Below are 22,316 nucleotides of genomic sequence, written 5' to 3'. Positions count from 1 at the left end.
ACAAAGCTACAGTGACGTTTGTGATGAATGTCTGTGTGTACATGGGTGTTTTCTTAACATCACTGCTTTCGAAGCGTGAGGGGATGGTATGGATTCTGCCCACGTAGGGCAGATGCACCTGGACAGGATATGTAACTGTTGGTCCCCTCCCTCTGCTCACCCATTGGTGGCTTCTTAGCTTGTAGATACAAACTGTTACTTGCAGGCCCTGTAGTCATTTGTGATTCTGCCTTCCAGACTTAAAGCAGAACTGGAGCCTTTTCTTAACATTACCTTCTTTCTCAGCGCTGCAGGATTACATAGATGTGTCTGTGGTTTTCAGCACGTGGTGTTAAAAGTTTGACAACCAAGAATCAAATGGAACAAATGGCTTCAGATGCGATTCTTTTGAGTCCCAGGGGGCTATGTAAGAAGGTGGAAATATGATGGACTTTTGTGTTGCTCAAATCTTATTCATCCATCCATTAGCTGTGTGGCCTTGGACAAGGTCTGTGAGCTTAACCTCTGTGAGTTCGCTTGTAACAGGGCCCTTATACTGCATACCCCACAAGGTTAGTGTGAGCGTTAAAGGTATGTCAAGCGCCCAGCCTGTGCCTGGAGATGCTCAAAGTGTATTACTTTTCTTTCCTCCCTCCCCTGGTCTTTCAATAGCTAGATACCAGCCCTCAGCCCAGTCATCCCATCCCCCGCACCTCGTCTTTCTAGGCGTCAGTGTAAGACATGTGAACCCAGCAGCTTGACTACAGTGATGTCCTTCTGGTTCCATAATGGTGTGGCTGCCGTCCGACAGCTGTTGATCAGGCTGTGTAGGTGGTTCGTCTGGTTTGCCCCCTCCTCCCGGGGGAGCTAAGGAGCCCTGCAGTTGTTTATGACTATAGTGATTAGGAGAAGAGAAGGGGTCATTTCAAAAAGGCTTAAAGGGAAAGGGGGTTGGGTTAGAACCTGTCAGGAGAGGGTGTGACACTTGAAATTGCTGAACACAGCAATGGGGACATCCCTTCTCCACGCCAGAAGGCCGACTGAGCAAGTGAATCTCTGCTCTTGGCGATCTGGCTGGGAGGACGGGCGGGAGAGCCGGCTTGCTATGCTGGCACATTTTCCCAGGTATCAACCCTGGGAAAACTACAGAAAAGTTGGATTCTGTCCTTGACACAATGCCCCCTCCTCATTTTGTGTCCTTCCTCCCCTCCCCTTCATTCTGTACTCTGTGGTACCCCAATAGGCCTGGCTTCCTCAGTTCTCACAAAAATTACCTCTTCTTCCCTCAAATTAAGTATTCTCTCAGTACCCAGTTGTCAGGCTTCCCACAGAGGAAGGAGATCTGAGAAATCAATTCCCAACTAGGTTCCTCTCTATAGTGTTATTTATAAACTCTTCCAGAGGCATTTACATATTTAAAGAACTGCTTCTTAATGGAATGTTATATTTCACTGGGCTAGGCCATACTAATTGTGAAAGGAATTAATAGTATGATGTGATTTACCTTAAGAAGGCTGCATTAATATAAACACAATGTGAATCAGGAAAGAGGAGTAAATCCAACCTAATTCCATGGGAATCAGACTTCTCTTGGAATTGTTACATATGGTCTTGGACTCCTTGCTGTGAGAAACACCTAGACATAATGGGATACGTTTGGATCAGTCTTCTCTTGGAGTTGTTACATATGGTCTTAGACTCCTTGCTGTAAGAAATACCTAGACATAATGGGATACGTTTGGATCAGTGAAGAGTAGAGAGATTCAGCAAGCCCTGGAGAACTGCCTTCCACTCTCGTGAAGGATGGACCTGTTCAATAGCATGTTGCCAAGAGGTAGAACAAGGACCATTGGGTGAAACATACAGGGAGGTGTGTTCCCCCACCCCCCAGTGTGAAGTTGGCTGGGTTTTTTTTTTTGCATCAGAACTGCCCAAAGAGGCAATGGGCTGTGAGAAGGGTCAGGGAGGTCCCAGCCCAGATGAGTGATCTGACCCGTTCTCATTCCCAGCTCTTCCAACCCAAATCATCAAGGCTCTCTTTGAGTGAGATCCTGGAGATCAGCCTGTGGATGGCGTAAAGTTTTGGCCTGGGGAAGATTCCTTCCCAGGGATAGATGTCATTTTCTCCAGGCAAGTGCAAGGCTGAGCCTTGAACAGGGCTGGTGTCATCTAGAAGAGAGGAAAGAAGTGACTGCCAGGGGCAAGGATTTTACTTCCCGCATTCATATAAGAACCCAGCTGTGGGAAAAGGACATTTCATTTATTTGCGTTGGTGGCAACTCTCTGTAGGCTGCTGAATGTTTATGAGTATGAATCATTTTTATTTCATCTCTGTGGACTGAGTCCCTAGCAAGAAAAGAAGACATCTTGACAAATCTAGATGTGCTGTTTAGGTGATGGAATAAATTTAAATTTTTTGAGGATTGAGTTATTTTTACTTTTGACCCCAGACAAACTCTCTCTTCCAAAGAAAATTAATCTGAAAGATTTATATAAGGTATTCAAGGTTCTTTGGATCTTATGTAAGCCTGAGTCAGTCTTACCCAGGTGAGTTTGTAGGTATAGTAGAACTTTGAGAATAACATTTTCTGTGAATTAGCAAGAAATGAGAGAAAGCAGTACTTGATATGCACTTGGAACTCTCACAGTCCAGAAACTTAAAGCCAGTGTCGTTTTATGGGCAATGTCTCAAGCTCTGTATATACAATTGTGTTCTTTTCCTTTTTTCTCTCTTATTAGAACTCTTTCTTTCAAGAATTTAAATTAGTATTTAATAAACCATTATTTATCAGAATGAAGCTTTCTGAAGTGCTTATGACTCAAATTAACCAGACAATACATTACTTAAAATCACATAAGAGCAAACACATAGATGTCGTTACAATTGAAAATTCCTACTTGACTTTTCTGCCATCCCTAAGTCCTATAAATAATACTGAAAATACTGAAAATTAAATATCTTTTATGAGTAACAGAAGTTCTTCCTAATACAAATTTTTTATGATTTACTGATGGAAATTAAGAATATATAAGGATAGAACAATAGACGCATGAAATCAATATCCATCATAATGAAAACTCTTAGCAAACCAGGAACAGAAAAGAACTTCTTCAACCTATTAAAAACCTGTATAGGGCTTCCCTGGCGGCGCAGTGGTTGAGAGTCCGCCTGCCGATGCAGGGGACACGGGTTTGTGCCCCGGTCCGGGAAGGTCCCACATGCCGCGGAGCGGCTGGGCCCGTGAGCCATGGCCACTGAGCCTGCGCGTCCGGAGCCTGTGCTCCGCAACGTGGGAGGCCACAACAGTGAGAGGCCCGCGTACCGCAAAAAAAAAAAAAAAAAAAAAACCTGTATATACATCTATCAAAATAAAAAAACAAAAAAAAACCTGTATATACATCTATATACATCTATAGATGTATATACATCTATAGCTAACATCATACTTAGTGATGAAAGACTGAATGCTTTCTCCTTAAGATAGGGAACAAGGCTGATGTCTGCTCTCACCATTCCTATTTAACAACGTACTAGAGGTTCTAGCTGGTACAGTATGGAAAGTAAAAGAAATAAAAGGCAGACAGATTAGATGAAGAAGTAAAATAGTTTTTACTCACAGGTAAAGTCATCCTTTATGTAGGAAACCCCAAGAATCTCCAAAAAAAGCTACTAGAACTAATATCTTGTATTTGCAGGATAGAAGACTGATAAAAAAGGTAATTGTATTTCTGTATTCTAGCAATTGGACATTGAAATTTTTAAAAATGTCATTAATAGCATCAGAAGTATAAAGTATTTAGGAGCAATTTTGACACAAGATGTAAAGGACGAACACGCTGAAAACTATAAAACATTGCTGTGAAAGATTAAAGAACCCCTAAGTAAATGGAGAGAGATGTCATGTTTATGAATTAGAAGTACCAATATAGTTAAGATGTCGATTCTCCCAAATTGACTTATAGATCCAAAGCAAACCTAATTAAAATCCCAGCAGCCTTCTTTTTTGGGTAGAAATTGACAAGGTAATTCTAAAAATTATAAGGAAATTCAAAGAATATAGAATAGTCAAAACAACTTTCACAAAGAAGAACAAAGTTGGAGGACTCACACTAGCTGATTTCAAGACTTATAAAGTATAATAATAAAGACAGTACGGAATTGGCATAAAATAGACATGTAGATCAATGCAACAGAACTGAGTCCAGAAATAGACCCACACATTTGTCAATACCATATGGTCAACTGATTTTCAACAAAGATGCCAAGACAATTCAATTGGGAAACAATAATCTTTTCAACAAATGGTGCTGGAAAAATTGGATAGCCATATGCAGAAAACCAAACCAAACAATCAAAAAGACACCTTAACCCCTGCCTTACACAATCTGCAAAAAGTAACTTGACAGTCATCATAAACCCTAATATAAGAACTGAAACTATAACATTTCCAGAAGAAAACATATGTGAGAATCTTAGTGACTGAGTTTGGCAATGATTTCTCAAATAGGGCACACATAAAAATAATCAATTAATCGGACTCAAGATATGCTTATTTTTCAAAAGACACTGTTGTGGAAATAAAAAGGCTCATCATATATAGAGAGATATTTGCAAAACATATACAAAGAATATATATCTTATAAATCAGTTGTAAAGAGGCAAGTGACCCAATTTAAAAATAGAAAGTTTAAACAGACTCTTCACGAAAGAAGATGTACAGATGGCAAACAAGCACAAGAAAAGACACTGAACATCATTAGTTGCTATGGAAGTGCAAATTAAAATCACAAGGAGATTCCCTTATATACCCACTAGCTGGTTAAAATTAAGACTGAATATGCCTTGTGCTGGTGAGGATATGGAACAACTGAAACTCTTGTACATTGCTGGAGGCAGTGGGAAATAGTATAGCTACTTTGGAAGACAGTTTAGCAGTTTCTTAAAAAGTTAAACACGTCTACCAAAATACATAGCCATATATTTCTTTTTACTCCTAGATATTTATTCAAGAGAAATGAAGGCATATGTCCACCCAAAGACTTGTACACAAATGTTCATAATAGCTTTATTTGTTTTTTAAATTGAAGTATAGTTGATTTACATGTTAATTACTGTTGTACAGCAAAGTGACTCAGTTATACATATATATATGCATTCTTTTTTATATTATTTTCCATTATGGTTTATCATAGGATATTGAATATAATTCTCTGTGCTATACAGTAGGACCTTGTTGTTTACCCCTTCTATATATAAAAGCTTGCATCTGCTAACCTCAACCTCCCACTCCACCCCGCCCCCAATCCCCTCCCCCTTGGCAACCACCAGTCTGTTCTCTATGTCCCTGATTCTGTTTCTGTTTCATAGATAGGTTCATTTGTGTCATCTTTTAGATTCCACATATAAGTGATATCCTTTGGTATTTGTCTTTCTCCTTTTGACTTACTTCACTTAGTATGATAATCTTTAGGTCCATCCATGTTGCTGCACATGGTGTTATTTCATTCTTTTCATTATTTCATGCATTTCATTCTTTTTTATTTTCTCACAGATCTGGAGCCTAGACATCCAGTATCAGGGTGTCAGCATAGTTGGGTTCTAATGAGGACTATTTTCCTGTCTTTCAGATGGCTGCCTTCTCTCTGTGTGCTCACATGACCTCTTTGTTGTGCATGCGTAGAGAGAGAGAGAACAAGCCCTCTGTAGTCTCTTCTTAGAAGGACACTAATCCCATCAGACCAGGACCCCACCCTCGTGACCTCATCTAACCCTAATTACCTCCCAAAGACCTTGTCTCCAAAGATTGTCACTTTGTGGGTTAGGGCCTCAACATATGAGTTTTGGGGAGGCACATTTAGTCTGTAGCAGTTGGTGTTCAGTAGTGCTTTTATTTTTTAATTTTATTTTTTTTAATTAATGTGTATCCCTTAGAGTTTTTGTGTTTTTTTTTAGATGTTGGGGGTAGGAGTTTATTAATTAATTAATTTATTTTTGCTGTGTTGGGTCTTCGTTTCTGTGTGAGGGCCTTCTTCAGTTGTGGCAAGCGGGGGCCACTCTTCATCACGGTGCGCGGGCCTCTCACTATTGTGGCCTCTCTTGTTGCGGAGCACAGGCTCCAGACGTGCAGGCTCAGTAGTTGTGGCTCACGGGCCTAGTTGCTCTGTGGCATGTGGGATCCTCCCAGACCAGGGCTCGAACCCGTGTCCCCTGCATTAGCAGGCAGATTCTCAACCACTGCACCACCAGGGAAGCCCCAATAGTGCTTTTAAATTGAATATATACTGAGTAATCAAAACAGACTAAACATACCTTTAGGAAGACCTGTGTATAAGACAACTTATTCCATCTAAAGATATTGTTTGATGCACAAATGGATTTTGAATAACTCCTTGGACCTAAGTCAAGCCCAGACACTGGGAGCCACTACAGTCTTTGCTCCGTTCCATCAGTGGAGCAGCACCCAGCTACTATGCACCTACTCATCGTGGGTGCACTGAGAATTATGTACCAGAGACACAAAGGTGAATAGGCCATGGCTGTTGCCCTTAAAGAGTTCACATCCTGCACAGGGAGCCCCTGGAAGGCAGGTGTTGCACCTGGTTTATCTCTGTGCCACGATAGAGCCTCAGCACAGAGCCTCACACAACATCGCTGCTCTGTTGACATTTATTGAATGAATACCTCTAAAATATGGCGGTTCCTACTGTTTGACCAAGACCTCTTTCTCAAGCAAAGGAAAAACCTTCTCCCAATCTTCTGTGATTCCCTCACTGGCTTAAGGTTATATTTTGTGAGTCAAATAATCCAGAAAATTTGGGAATAAGAGTCAGAATCCAGGCAAGCAAGTAAATGGGGAAATTTCCCTAACTTCCATCCTCCTTTTCTGTGTCTTATCCTGCAGACCTTTATTCATCTAAGGCGAGAGTCAGCAAGTATTTTTTGTAAACCGTTAGGTAGTAAGTAAATTAGACTTTCTGGGCAATTGGGTCTCCTTTGAAACTACTCTGCCCTGCTGCTATAGTGCCAAAGCAGCCACTGACACTACAGAAACAAAGGAACATGTCTGTGTGCCAGTAAACTCTATTTATAAGAACTAGCATTGGGCTGAATTTGGCCTACGAGCCATAGCTTGCTGACTTCTGCCCTAGGGTTTGGATCTATTAGCTAGCATTTGTTGAAGTCATGGAAGCTACACTTTAGCCGTTGGGTAATAGAACTGATATTCAGTAAAGGCTATCTGGTTTTCTGAAGAAATTTCTTGAGACATATCTTGAATCATACATGAAAGTACATGATCCAGATGGTTGGAAAGCCATGCTGGGACTGACCACACTGATACTCAGGACATACTTATGATACCCAACTCCCACAACTCATGTGTGTTGTTTGACACAGATGTCCACAGTAAGCACTGTTTCAGTGGAGTGGTATGGATGGAAGCTGGGTTGCATTTGGTAGCAGAGTATATGGGAGGTGACACCAAAATGGGAGGCAGGTATAGACCATGTGCCTGGGGTCCCCAAGGCTCCCACGTTCAGAGGTATGTTAGAAGCACAGGCTGCCCGGACGTGACTTCTAGGCTCCTATTGTTTTTATGTTGCTGCTTGTATGAAAAAATCTAAACTATCTGTCTACTTCCTATTTTACTGAGTAGGTCAAGGCCATGTAATTTTCTTAGTCTCATTTACTTATCTCATTCCACCATTCCCTTCATCTCTCTTGACTGAGAATAGAGTGTCCCTCTTTCTGTGGAAGGTTGATGCCACTGCCTGTGTCCTAGATCCCATCATCTAACCCTCCCCTCCGTCTCTAGGCTCTTGCTCCATCACTTAGCTCCCCTCTCCTATATTCAACCTCCCCTTCCTTACTGGCTTTTGTACCCTTAGCACACAAACATACTGTATTTAAGTCTTTCCCATCGTTAAAAACATGCTCAAACAAAACCTTCCTGTGACCTCTTTAGCTGCTGTTCTTTCTCCTTCCATTCTCATTCAAACTTCTTGAAAGACTTATTTTTTAATCATCTCCTCCTCATTATACCATTTTTTAATCATCTCTTCCCCGATTCGATCTTCATTATACCACAATTTGACTTCTACCTACACAGTTCTATAGAATGTTAGGAGCCTCTGAGCACCTAATTGCTAAATCCAATGGGTACTTTCCATTCATTATCTTCCTTGACCTCTCTGCTAAATCTAACACCATTAATCATTCCTGCTTCCTGGAAACTTTTATGTTCCCTTGGCTTCCCTGACATAGCGAAAAATGTCCTGGTTCTCATCATCTCTATTTGACTATCCCATTGTGGGCTCCACTTCCTTTACCTACCATCTAATTGGTGTACCCCAAGATTTTATCTGTTGTGCATTCATCTTCTTCTTATATGTATTCTCTCTGAGCAGTCTAACCACTATCTGGATACTGACAAATCCCCAATTTATATCCTCAGTACAGACATCTCTCCCAAGCTCCAGACCCGTATATTCATCTCCATCTGGATATTCCAGGAGAACCTCAAATTCATCTTATCCATAACTGAACTCATCATTCTCTAGTTCTGGAATTCTCTACCTCATTTAGTGACACTGCCACTCACTAATGCATTAGATAGAAGTCATCAAGTCATCTTTATTTTTTCCTTTATTCACATGTTCCATCTCTTCAATCACCAAGTCCTATTGATTCTGCTTCCTAAATGTTTCTCAACCTATTATCTCTTCATCTCTGTTACCAATACCTTAGTTTAGGCTTCCTCTGTTCTCGTCTGGACGATTCCAAAAGCTTTCTAATAGGTCTCCTTGGCACCCATCTTACCTCCAGCAAATCCATTCAGTCAAAACATTTATAGAGCACCTACCATATGTACTACTGGGGTTGGGGATTTACTGGTAAACAGAATAGAGCATGTGTTGGAGTGATATGTAGGTCACTATATAATTAAATCTATTATACACTAAATAAATCTACATTAAATAATTCCAGATACTAGTAAGTGCTCCAAAGACAAAATAATAGAATAGAAGCTAACTGGTGGGTTGAACGAAATTTGGATATTCAGAGTAGCCTTGTCTGGGTGGGTAACATCTGAGCAGAGACCTGAATGATGAAAAAGAACCCGTCTCTGGAATACCTGAAGAATGAGGATTCTGGGTAGAGAGAACAGCAAGTAGAAGGGCTCTGAGGCAGGTCCACGTTTGGCGTGGCTGGAGGACGTCAGGTGAAGGGAAGAATAGTCTCGGATGAGGTAGGATTGTGTTGGGCCGTATAGGCCATGGGTAGGTTTGGGGATTTAGGATGTAAGGGGGAGCCATTGGAGGATTTTCATCAGGAGAGTAACCTGATCTGATTTACCTTCAAAGCAGATTACTCTAGCTGCTGCATGGAAATAGGTTATAGGAGCACAGTTAGAAGTAGTTAGGAGGTGATTGAACTATTCCAGGTCAGAAATGATGGCTGCCCTAAGGGACTACCAGAGGAGATGGAAAGAAGTGGATGCAATTGAAATATAATTCGGATACAGAATCAATAGGACCTGAAAAGGAAAGAATCAAGGATGTCTCCTCCAACCTCCATCAGTGACTCCAGAGTGATTTTCTAAACACAGCTTAAGCCATATGGCTTCCACATGCAATAACCCTTAGGGTTTCCTTGCCGCTTATCAAAAAAATTCTAAACACTGTAACCAGAGATATTGATACAAAGCCATCCCTGGTTTTTTCCTCCTTTTCTCTCCAGAAGACTTCCTTGGCATCCCTCCCTCCCTAGCTATTAGATATCTCTTCTTGGTGCCCCAGAGTCTGGGTATTTGGTGTCTCTATTGTACCACCAACATTGTATTGAAATTTCCTATGTGCCTGTTTATAATCCTAAGGTACAAAGACTTTGTCTTTGTTGATCATTTTATTTCTGTTGTCAGCTCTTTGCTGCTTGAAGTCTGGTCCTTGGACCAGTAGCATTGACATCACCTGGGAACTTGTTTGAATCTGCATTTTAGCAAGGAGATGCCCAGGGGACTCTCATGTACCTTACAGTTTGAGAAGCCGGCTGTTTCCTGGAAACAGTAGGCACTCACTGAATGTTGAAATTAATGGAACCAGTGATGCAACGAAGACTCCTCAGAGCACAGCAATGATTTCCTTTCGCTGAAATAGATCCAAGTCACACAGTTAATGTCAATGAGGTGGATTAAGTCCTACTAGGTGCTATGGATGTATTGAAAATGTCTGTCACCACATGGCAGATAACATCTGTTTAAAGTAGCATAGGACCTGTGGTTACATTTACTTCAAGAGGAACTTGAGTATCAGCCATTTTAGACTGCATTGACTTAAATGTACTTTTCTTATAAAATATTCTGTAATTTTTTGTAAAGTCACCCATATAATCTAACACCTAACTTTTTCCTTTGAATAGTTAATACTCTATTTAATTAAGTGTCTAGAACAAACTTCTAAGTACCAAAGGCAGGTACGCTGGTCCCATATGAACTATGAACAAACAATGCGCAAGTGCTAATTAGCTCATTAACACCTCACTGTTATTCTTTGAGATGCTCTCAATTATTTTCCAGCCTGAATAAATCCAGGTCAGAAGTTCCCAGTTTTGCCTTGTCTTTCTTGTAAACTTGGAAAAGTTGTTGAACCTCCTCTGCCACAAACCACAAAATGGGAGTCACAGTCCATTCCCTACCCAGCTCCCCAAGCCCTCAGGGTGATGAAGATTTAGGGCCCTTACAGGCAGAGATTTTGATGTGCTTCCCAGGCCGCCAACGTGGGTAGCCTGAGGATAGTTGTGCCAGGTTAGCTTGTAGTAGAAGAAGGGGCAGGGCCCTTATCTCCTCAGCATTATAGGGGCTCAGGGAATTCAGTACTGCTTGAACTCAGAGGTGTCTCTTAGATATTAACTCTTAAGACTCCAGCAACCTGAACTAACCCTGCAGTGGACTGAATGCTTATGCTTCTGCAACGTTCATACGTTGAAATCCCAACCCCCAGTGTGATGTTTTTAGAGGTGGGGCCTTTGGGAGGTAATATGGTAATGAGGGTGGAGCCCTCTTGAATGGGATTAGTGCCCTTATAAAAAGGACCCCAGAGAGACCTCTTGTCCCATTTCCACCATGTGAGGACACAATGGGAAGTCAGCAGTCTGCAATATGGAAGAGGGTTCTCTCCAGAGCCTGACTGTGCTGGCACCCTGATCGCAGATTTCCAACCTTCAGAACCATAACAAATAAATGTCTGCTGTTTATAAGCCACCCAGTCTATGGTGCTGTGCCACAGCAGCCCGACTGACTAAGACCACTGCCTGGAGGCCAGTGCTTCACCTGCTCGGAACAGCTCTCACTCCCCATCTGGAAATCTCAAGTGAAGCAGGAAGTGGCTCTTTTCCATGAAACGCTTGGGAAATTCTTGACCCACCTGCTTCTTAGCTTGAGGAAAGTCATGGTGGAAATCAAGTGTTTCATTTTTAAGATGGGAAAATTTACTTCCTTAACAATGGAGTGAAAGCAATGACTGTCTTTTGCTTGTTTTTTTGGAGTCTGTTTGGGACTTTGCAAAGAATGGTGACCTGGAGATGAGGGATCTGGGTCTTGTCCTTTTTGTCTGTAACTGGCAGTGTGACATTCCTGTCACCTCTCTTGGCCACAATATTTTCACTAGGTGACCTCTAGCATCCCTTCCAATCCCAACATTTTAGGACTCTCTGTTTCTATCTTTGCTGGTCTTTTCTGTAGAGAATTTAAAAATAAAATAGCTCAAGCTTTGACCCTTTCTGAATGTCTATAAAATCCCAAGAGTTCAACAACAAGCTTGATGTGCTGGTGAATGTTTAAAAACTGGCACTGATCTGTCGTATCTGCCAATTTCTGTGGTGTAAATCATCTCACCATGGCTGATTTCCAGCCATCACGGTGATATCAACCTGCTCACAAAATTATTGAAAATTTAACAGTCACCTCTTACGAGCTGCGCACCATTGTGAACAAGCCTCCTTGTCCATTATTCTGAGAGGAGCAGGACTTACACAGTAAGGGGCAGAGATGCTCACTCACTCTTGGCTGTATGCCTGGCTATTGGGAAAAGTCAGTGTGGACATCATAAAATTATAGAAGATTGGCATTGAAATGTGTGGTCAAACACTGAAAATGGGAATGATTCCTATTTATCAGGATGTCTGACAATTCTCCTGGGGCTTTCTGCCAGAAAGTCATTGTGTCTTTATGCTTGCAGAAGGGCACACAATGACACTCAGAAATTGGATTGCCAATAAGAATGGTTCCAAGTTGAGAGATGGCATCTTTTCCCAAGTGCCGGGTAGAAGAAAGGTTGGAAGTCAGGTGGGGCTCGATATTATGCTCCGTGGAGTCTCACTTATTTAGTCTTATACTCATAAACTGAAATCAACTTTCTATTCTGGGCGGGCATTTATTTTCCTATATATATGCATTCCTTTCTTGTTGCTATTTCTGAGGGCTGGTGCTCTAATTTTACTGTCTTTGTTAAAAAAAAAAAATTAGTTCCCAGGATATGCTCAGGGAAGGCCTCATATTTCCCTCTTATTTAACTGTAACCAGAAGCATAATGGAGGTCTTATTTCCAATTCAGCAGCCAGTGAGTTATACTGAGAACAACCTTGTCCCCAGCCATGGATGTGATGTTTAGCTGAAAGAACTTGAAGTAGAAAGGGTGTTCCATACATACTCTGTCTCCTAATGGGGACACAAGTGTCAGGTGGGGCCCTGTCCTCAGCAAACCAGAGCTTAGCAGACCTGTAATGTCAAGAAAGAGCTCAGTTTGCAGATGCTAAACACTGACGTGAATGTTTTTGTGACAACTGGGGAGGACGTCTTATTTAATCCAGAGCCCTGCAGTTCTTTGTTCCCTTACCAGGGTAGCATGGAGCAATCATTAAGGTTCATGGTCAAGGCATACTGAAAACTAAGCAGGTGAATTACGAGTCCATATCTGGGTTGATTAGGAGGCAAGGAACAGGGACCCTAATCTGAAAACAAGAAAGCTTTGACATAACCTTGACCATCCATCTTATACATAAATGTTGTTGGTTTCAAGGAAGATATGGCAAGATGGTAAACTGGCTCAATGAGTCCCATCTTCTTACTGGACAGACAAACACACCCCTCAAACAAAAGTACTCTTTCTCTCTTTTCCAGACTATGGGTGAGGACTCCAGGAATAATCTGTGTAGGAAGGATACAAATCCACTACTGAGGATTTGCCTAAAAGATAGAGATGAAAATTAGCTTGTGTGTGAAGAAGTGTTTCAATGAGAAGGGGAGTTTACAAAATGGTGCCTGTGTTAGGATTATAATAATTGCAAATATTTACACACATGGATAAAATTTGGAAGAGGATGCACAGAAATGAAAGTGAAGGTGGGCTGGTAAGATTGAATATTTTACAACATTTTCTTTCCTGATTTTGTCATGTTATTTGAATATATTTAAATCTTTTGTGAGAAGGATTTTCTATCTTCAGAGAGAAAAAAATGAGCTGGAATTTCCCTGGAGAATTTGAAATCAGATGTAAGAAAAAATTTCTTTGTGGGATGTTTAGACCCTGGGAAGTACTTATAGGAGAGTTGAGAAACACCTTCAAGAATGGAATTCCTCCTTCACCTTGTGGAAAGCGTGGTGGTCCCTGGCATGGGGGATAAACCAGATTGCTGCTGGAGGATTCTCCCATCTGGAGAGTCTTACACTATTCCCATTTCACAGATGGGGGTCCTGATATGTAGCATTAACTGAGATGCAGATGTGACTCGGTGAATTGATGGCAGAGCTATTAACAAGCAAATTTATGAGCTATGGAAAGACCACCTCTGATAACTGCTTTAGAGTTGCTCAAGCTACATCCCCCATTCCTGTAAATGATCTAGATCCTCCCAGCAGCCACAGCAGTGAGGAACCAGATTAAGCAATCCCTCCCCACTAGGTCAGTCTAACATGAGAGATTTGCAGAGACTCTTGCAGTTATAAATATTTTAAACAACCTGAAGGGACACCTCTTGGGTGCAGGGAAAGACATTAGGAGCAGCTTTCTAGGGTGGGAAAGTTTTTTTTTCTTCCACCACAGGGGGAGGGGGCTACCGCCTCTGTACCCTCCCACTCAGGCCGTTCATCTGCTCCAAGTTCAGTGCTCCCCAGTATAAATAAACTCCTTTTTTTTCCAGATAGGAAAGTTGTTTTTGTTGTCCATATGTACTATGGACATATCTGGTTAGAAACATGTTACTTTTCTGAGATATAAAGCTCCCTTGGAGTTCAAGGGCACTTGTCTTCCCATAAGGCACATTTGTGTAACAAAAGTTCATGTCTGAGCTTCGGATATGACAGACTCGATTTGAGGCTGAGCCTCACCACTTGCAATCTCTCAGAGCCTCAGTTTTCTCATTTGCAAAGTAAGGATATCAGTACCTACCACACAGGGTTTTGGAGGTGAAGTGTGCGAATAAAGTGCCTGGCATGTAATAGGCTCTCACTAAATGTTAGTTTCTTGAATGCTGTAAGTGTCAACAGAGAGGAGATACACATTTGATGCCCCTGCACTGCTTCCTGTACTCAATCATGACTCATTCTCAATACCCAGAAGGTGTCAAACAACAGACCTCACCAGCTCCACATGTTTGGGGTGACTGGCAGCCTTCTCCATGACCCTTGGGTTTAACCACAGATATCACCAAAGACTGTTTCAAATTAACTGTGGGGCCTCCTCCCCAAGAGCCCCTGTGAAATCCTGTGAATGCATCTGTTCCTGGTCCTCAGTCAGTCTCCACCAGGGCCCAGTGTTGGCTCTGAGCGCTTGGCACACCCTTGGGACAAGACGGCTATTTTAAACTTTCAGGGCCAGAGCTCGCCAGCCCTTGCCTGCTGGTGGATGAGGGCTGGCAGCCTCAATGCCGCTTAACCCTGCCCAGGAGCCCAGGGTACGGACGCCGGTGAGTGGGAGAGAATGGGAGGCTGCCTTTCTGAAGCTGAAGCTCACCTGGATCTTCTCTTTGTTGGGTTGGGAAGGACAAACGAGTCCATCAGAGCAGAACAGGCAAGGACAGCCCAAGAGGTTGACTCTCCCAGATTGATGTAAGACCCCAAAATAGTCATCTTTCAGGAATAGTGATTAAAACATAGGCTTTGACACCAAATGGACTCCAGTTGAATACTTGGCCATTTCCTAGGTATGGGACGTTGAACAAGCTACTTAACCATTTAAACCATGAGACTGGATGATCTGACAAGGGAGAGACGGTGAATGGAAAAGATGAGAGATTGTCTAAGGGTGAACTGCAGGGTTCGCCAACATTTATAGAAAAAAATCCAGATGAAAGAGGCCTTCAGGGGCCACGCTCCTTTGGGGCCTCCAAGTTACATGCTTTAGCTGAGCAGTTATTGTTGTTAGTCAGGCCAAGAGTAATTTTTAAAAAGTTTCTTGTTGACTTAACATAACCACAACTCCTAGACTCTCTCCTTGGTGTCTTGACTACCAGACTTTGCTTGTACCTGTGTCATGGCTGGAGTGGGTCATGGGGGCGCAGACAGTGCAGGCCACATAGAGTCTTTCAGTCTGAGACCTGGCTTAGCTTTGCCAGAGAGTGTACTGAACACTCATAGCTATGAAGCCGCCTGTCTCTGTCAGGGACCAGTGAGTCTTCAAGTCTCTGGAGACCAGCCTCAGTGGTTGTGTTAACGCAGAGGGAAACTGTAAGTGTTGCTACAGGCCCCAAGAGGCCCCTGAAGCCACCGTTTACACGTGGCCCAAACCTGCGGGGAGAGGCCTGCAGAGGCCACTCTGTGAAGTGGCAAACTGAGATGACTGGAGTCAACTTGGAGATGCGGGCGGGGGTTGGTTGCAGCAAGCTCTGGTTTTGGTCCCCAAGAGGAAACCTGCCCTTTTGCAGGAAGGGCCTCTTTTGGTTTCAGAGCTTTGAAGAACAGAGATAAACAGTTTGAAACCAAAACAGGGTTTAGTGTTCTTGTCCAGTCTTAGGCCTGGTGGGGTCTAAAGGCGCTTAGTGCTTTTCTTTACATAGACATGGGCCACCTGGTCGTGCTGAAGACTTGCTGGCGAGTGGGATGCGGCCTCTGTGTCCTTTCGGTGTGGCAGTTTTAAGAGGAAGCTGGTAGAATGGTTGGGCGTGGGGTGGAGGGGGTGCACTGAGGTGGCATCTTATAACCTCAACTCATGGAGACAATCAGTCCCTGCAGATCTCTTTCAGTCTTCTTGGTTACATCAAAAGAGTTATCGGGGCGCTGGCCTTTCACACCTCTCTGACTTTGCTAGTCCTCCTTCTTCATGTGGAGGGAGGCTCCAGGATCAGAGCCTTGGGAAGCCAACAGAAGCCATTCAGGACTTAAAATCTTCGCTTTTGTTTTTTAAAATTATTTTATTTTCATATTTGCCTTTTACTTTATCACAAAAGATAAAAGTAAGAAAACGTGACTTAATTTAAGGAAGAAATGGATAAAAAACAGTACAAGCCGTTTGTGGTTGTGGCAAACCCGTGGCGGTAGAAGGTGGGTGGCTGAACCCGGGTGGAGGAGAACAACGCCGCAGCAAAATCTCACATCTGGGTGCGTGCGGCACAAGTGCCTTTAAAAACAGAAAAGATTTCTAGGGCAGAAACTGTTGTCCCGAACTAGTCTGAAGACATTACTCCATTGTCCACCGGCTTCCAGAGTTGCTGGGGAAAAGTCAGAAGTCACCCGGACTCCAGGCCCTTTGTATGTGATTTTGTGTTCCTCTGTTTGGAAGCTTGTAGGATCTTCTGTCCGCAGTGCTCTGAAGGTTCCATGATGATGTGCCTTGGTATGAGCCCAGCTCACCTGTGTCAGCTCTGGGATATTTTCTTTACTTTTTTAAAATTTGAGATTTATTTGCCATACAACATTGTGTAAGTTTAAGGCATACGACATACTGATTTGACACATTTATATTGCAATGTGATTGCCATTGTAACGTTAGCTGACACCTCTGTTGCATCACATAATGATCATTTCTTCTAGGGCTGGGAACAATTCAGATCTAGCCTCTAAGCAAGTTTAATGATTATAGTGCAGTTTTATTCTCTGCACTGTGTATAGATATTCCTTGACTTACGATGGGGTTGCCTCCTGATAAACCCATGGTAAACTGAAAATATCATTAGTCGAAAATTACTTTAATATATCTAACCTACTAAACAGCATAGTTTAGCCCAGCCTACCTTAGACGTGCTCAGAACACTTATGTAAGCTGCCAGTTGGGCAAAATGATCCAACACAAAGCCTATTTTATAATAAGGTGTTGAAAATCTCAGGTAATTTATCAAATACTGGGCTGAAAGTGAAAAGCAGAATGGTTGTCTGGGTACAGAATGGCTGTAATTGTATTGACTGTTTACCTTTGTGTTCACATGTCTGACTGGGAGCTGCGGCTGAATGCATATTGCTTTTGCACCATCATTAAGTCAAAAAATTGTAAGTCAAATCATCGTAAGTTGGGGACTAGCTGTATAAGGTCTCCAGGATTTATTTATCTATTAGTTGCAAGTACGTACCCTAAACAACAGCTCTCCCATTTCCAGCTACCCCCCTCACCCTCCAGACCCTGGTAACCACCACTTCACTCTCTGCTTTTACAATTTTAGGTTTTTTAAGATTTCACGTATAAAAAAATATAGAGTAGTTGTCTTTCTCTGACTTATCTCACTTAGCCTAAGTCCTCTAGGTCCATAGACATTCTTGCAAACGGCAGGATTTTCTTCTTTCTTATGGCTGAACAATATTCCATTGTATATATATACCATGTCATCTTTATCCATTCATCCACTGATAGACACTGAGGTTGTTTCCGTATCTTGGCTGTTGGGAATAATGCTGCAACAACATGGGAGTGCATACCTGTCTCTTGGGTAACCTGTTTTCATTTCCTTTGGATATATACCCAGAGGTGGGATTGCTGGATCCCAGAGGTGGGATTGCTGGCAATTTTATTTTTAAGTTCTTGAGGAACCTCCATATGGTGCTTCATGGTGGCCGACCCAGTTTATAACCTCACCAACAGTGTGCAAGCGTTCTGGGAAATCTTCTTGATTGTAATAACAATTTATTTTCTGTTATTATTTACGTTATTTTATTAATCTTTTTGTTATTTTATTTTCTGTTTCCTCTCTCCTCTATAGAGCTTCTATTTGGTCAGATGCTACCTCTCCTCTTCAGGGTTTCTATTTTTATCCTCTTTCCCCCCTATTTTCATCTCTTTGTCTTTCTATTTTCTGGGTGATTTCCTCAACTTTTAAAATGTTTATTCATTGAGCATTTTATTTCTGCCCTTACACATTTATTTCCTAAGAAACTACTTTTTTGTGCTCTCTGAAAGTTCCATTTTTAGAGCATACTATTCATATTTTAGAGATGCAGTGTCTTCTTTGTATCTTTCTTAGGATATTCACAGTTTTTTTGCTTTGTTTTCTTCTCTCGGGATAGTCTTTGTTTCCTCCAAGTTTCTTTTTTTTCTGTTTGTGTTTTGTCCTTCATTATAAATGCTTTCCTCAAATGTCTGGCGATCCTTGGTTGTCACTTCATGACTATGAAGAATTAAAAAGTGATTGGAATACCCAAAAGAATTGAAAAGACGACTCAGATGCTTGCATACCAGTGTTCACTGCAGCATTATTCATAATAGCCAAAAAGTGGAAACAGCCTAAGTGTCCATCGACAGATTAATGGATAAACAAAATGGGGTATGTACATACAATGGAATATTCTTCAGCCATGAAAGGAATGAAATTCTGATACATGCTACAACATGGATGAAACTTGAAAACATTATACTAAGGGAAATAAGCCAGAAACAGAAGGACAAATATTGTATGATTTCACTTATATGAAATATTGAGAATAGGCAAATTCCATAGAGACAGAAAGTAGAATAGAGGTTACTAGGGGCTGAGGGGCAGTGGGGAGTGGGAATTATTGCTTAATGAGTACAGTGTTTCTGTTTGGGGTGATGAAAATTGTGGAAATAGATAGTGGTGGTGATTGTATAACATTGTGAATGTACTTAATGCCTGTAAACTTAAAGTTTACTGAACCGTAAACTTAAAACTGGTTAAAATGGCATATTTTATGTAATATATAGTTTACCACGATAAGAAAATAAAAAAGGTGATTGGCAGCCCTGAGCCCATTAGTAGGGCTTATTGACTGTCAGGGTCACTGTAACGGGTTCTGGCTGGGCCAGCTCCTGGGGGACCCTGAGTTTCAGAATCCTTAGGTTGAGATTTGCCAGTGAAGCCTCTTTCAAGGTCTTGCCTGAAGCATAGAAACCTGGCTACTGGCATTTTGAGAGTCCAGGAAGACCGCTAGGGCTGAGAGGAGAGTGTCAATATTCAGTATAAGTTTGACTGAATCTGCTGTTTTCAGTATTAAAACCTTCAGCCATGCCTAGTGTTCCCTGGGCCAGAGACCCACTGCCTTACTGTCTCTAGCAAATGCACATCCTCCCGGGCTGTTGGACAGGAGGAGATGGGAGGGGCAGTGACTGGCTGAGCAGAGGGAAGGTACCCTGAGGGCTACATGCTTCCTAAACCCACTTTCAGTCAATCCTCCTATTTGCAGACCTTTCTCCATCCTTGCTTCCTGGTTCCCATAATGTCTAGATCTTTGGGGAGTCCTGAAGTCAAAAATAGGCTGTTTCTCACTTTTTCCCCACTGCAGCTTAGGAATTAGATTTTGTGGATAAATATATAATCAGTTTGTTGTTTTAATGAGACTTAACTTTCTTTAACCCATGACTTATTTATGAGCACATTAGTTTAAAATAAGTTCCAACCATCTTTTTGTGTTTTTTGGGCTGATTTTGGATTTAATTGCGTTATGGTCAACGATGTGGTCTCTTTATAGAGTCCCTGAAATTTTAGGGAATTTCTTTGTGATCTACTATGTGTTCACCTTTTATAAATGTTCTCTTAGGTAATAGACCCTTTGATGTAGGCAAGACGGAATTATTATCCCCTTCTTATAAGCAGGTAATCAGGGCCCAGAGAATTTTAAAGAGTCGCCCAATGTTCCTCAGTCAGGTTGGACCAGAACTGAGGAATGTGAAGGAAGGGGAGCCTAACGGTTAAGCGCATGGACTCCATTCCATTTACCTGGGTTGCATCCAGGCTCTGCTAGTTACTAGCCATCTGCCGACCGGGGATTATAATTGTTCTTGCTTCATAGGGTTCTTGGGAGGTTTACATACATGGCACACGGTAAACACTCAATAAAAGCTATTACTATTATTACTCTTTTTTACTTTTTATCTAGGGTTCATGGTGCATCTTGTACAGAGGAGTCATTCCATCAAGGATCGCATCTTTAGAAACGTTTACAGCTATTCCTCAGCACAGCAATTTATTTTATCGTCTGGCCACTGTGCCTCAGAGATTATGGCCAGAAGTACCACAATGTCAGTAGAAAAGCTTCCTGGACGTTATGCACTGAGGGCATGCAAGTCCTTTTATGAGAGCCTACTACGTGTTGGTGCTCCATTCCTAGCCGAGAGGTATTTTCTATCTTCTGGGACTTCTTTATGCCTTAATCAAGGTAGGTACTCAAAAAGGCCTTTGTAAAATGAACAACAGCAGTGACAGAAGTGCTTAGAAGCCCAGAGTTGAAAGACGGAGAGTTGGGTGTGGGAGAGAGGGGGTTGGCCACCCACTTTACGGCGGATTGTCCTAAATAAACAGAATTATCTGGGCCTCCCAGACCGTCAGGTGCTAATCCCCACGATAATCAGGCTCGAAGCCCTCAGAGCCACAGAACCAACCAGCTGGGAGGGAGAGCGACCACAGGGCTGTTCACGTGGAAGCAGTGTCCCCTCTTTCTCTTTTGTGGACACAAACAGCTGACAGTCTTAAAATAAAGGCGCCTGGCCCGCCTCTGAGCTGGACACCTGGAAATAGGCCAGCGCTCAGCTCCCTTATTGCGAATTCTGTGCTCCACATCCGTCTCCATGAAGTTAGCTTTTAAATCTGTTTTTCGCTTTGAATCTTTCCGTTTCCTGGCTCCCTCTCTCCTCCTGTTGGAAGAACTGTGCAGTTACTCCCTTCTGCACCATCACCCCACCCCGCCCCCCAAAGGAAACATGGGCGATGATTTAGTTCTCTATTCCCACCACTATTGATTGCAAGGTATGGGATGCGAAGGGACATTTAGAGAAACTTTTAATTTTGAAACCGTATTAGAGAAAAGTTGCAAAAAGAGCACAGAGCATTTCAGATATGCTTTACCCAGCTGCCCTAATGTTGACATCTTATCCAGCCATAGGACAATGATCAAAACCAAGAAATTAACATTGATACAACACAATTAACTATAGACTTTATTCAGATTTAACCCGTTTCTCTGTTACTGTCTTTTTCCTGTTACAGGATTCAATCCCAGATCCCATGTTGCACTGAAAGGTCCTCAAATCCTTCAACCTATGACAGTTCCTCAGTCTTTCTTTGTCTTTTATGACCTTGATGTGTTTGAAGAGTACTGGTCAGTTGTTTCACAGACAATGTGCGTTTGTCTAATGGTTTTTCATGGATAGATTGTGGTTATATATTTCTGGAAAATGCTGTGGATGGAATTGTCTCCCCTCCAAATTCATATGTTGAAGCCATACCCACTGTGACTGTGTTTGGAGATAGGGCTTTTAGGAGGTAATTAAGGTTAAATGAGGTCAGAAGGGTGGGGCCCTTATCTGATGCCCCGGTGACATGACCTCAATAAATTTTATGACTAGTGCTTTTTCCTCAATCCCTGATTTAAGGTATGTCTGAAGGGTGTTTCCACTGTAAAGTTACTGTATTTCCTTTTGTAATTAATTAATGTCTTGGGGGGATACTTTTAGACTATGCAAATATTGTTTATCTCAAGCTTTTGTCCAATAATTTTAGCATCCATTGGTGATTTTTTGCCTGCAGTAATTATTACTAATGGGGATTTTATATTTCCTTCTACGTTTATTCATTGGAATTTTTTTTGTAAGAGCTATACCTTCTTGCCAATTTACTTATTTGTTCAATTATTTTAAAATATGAGAATAGACTCGTGTATGTTTACTTTAGTCTATGGATTACAATTAAGTATTGTTATTCATTTTATTGTTCAGAATGTGCCGGCTTTGGCCATTGGGAATACTTTCATGCTGGTTTCTATGCTCTTTCACCCTTTCTGAGCACATTCTTACCTTCTGGCACCACAAGATGCTCCAGGATCATCTCGTGTTTCTCTTGCCTAGACCTGGAATCAGCTACTTCTTCAAGGAGCCCTGGTCCCTTTGGTTGGACTCGTATTTAGAAACCA

General features: G+C 41.9%; 1 long non-coding RNA gene across 1 annotated transcript in view; it reads left to right on the top strand.

Annotated features, from left to right (window-relative positions):
* The first annotated feature begins 18,428 nt into the window (after positions 1-18,428).
* LOC125965479 (uncharacterized) overlaps positions 18,429-22,316 on the top strand; it is a 37,112-nt gene continuing 33,224 nt past the window's right edge. The window contains exon 1 of the long non-coding RNA XR_007479385.1: positions 18,429-20,567. This is a non-coding gene — a long non-coding RNA (uncharacterized LOC125965479). The remainder of the gene's footprint in view (positions 20,568-22,316) is intronic.

Source organism: Orcinus orca, chromosome 9 (assembly GCF_937001465.1).
Source record: "Orcinus orca chromosome 9, mOrcOrc1.1, whole genome shotgun sequence".
Classification (NCBI taxonomy): domain Eukaryota; kingdom Metazoa; phylum Chordata; class Mammalia; order Artiodactyla; family Delphinidae; genus Orcinus; species Orcinus orca.
Note: the sequence above shows the minus strand (reverse complement) of the source record. Positions and strands in the feature narration are given on the sequence as shown.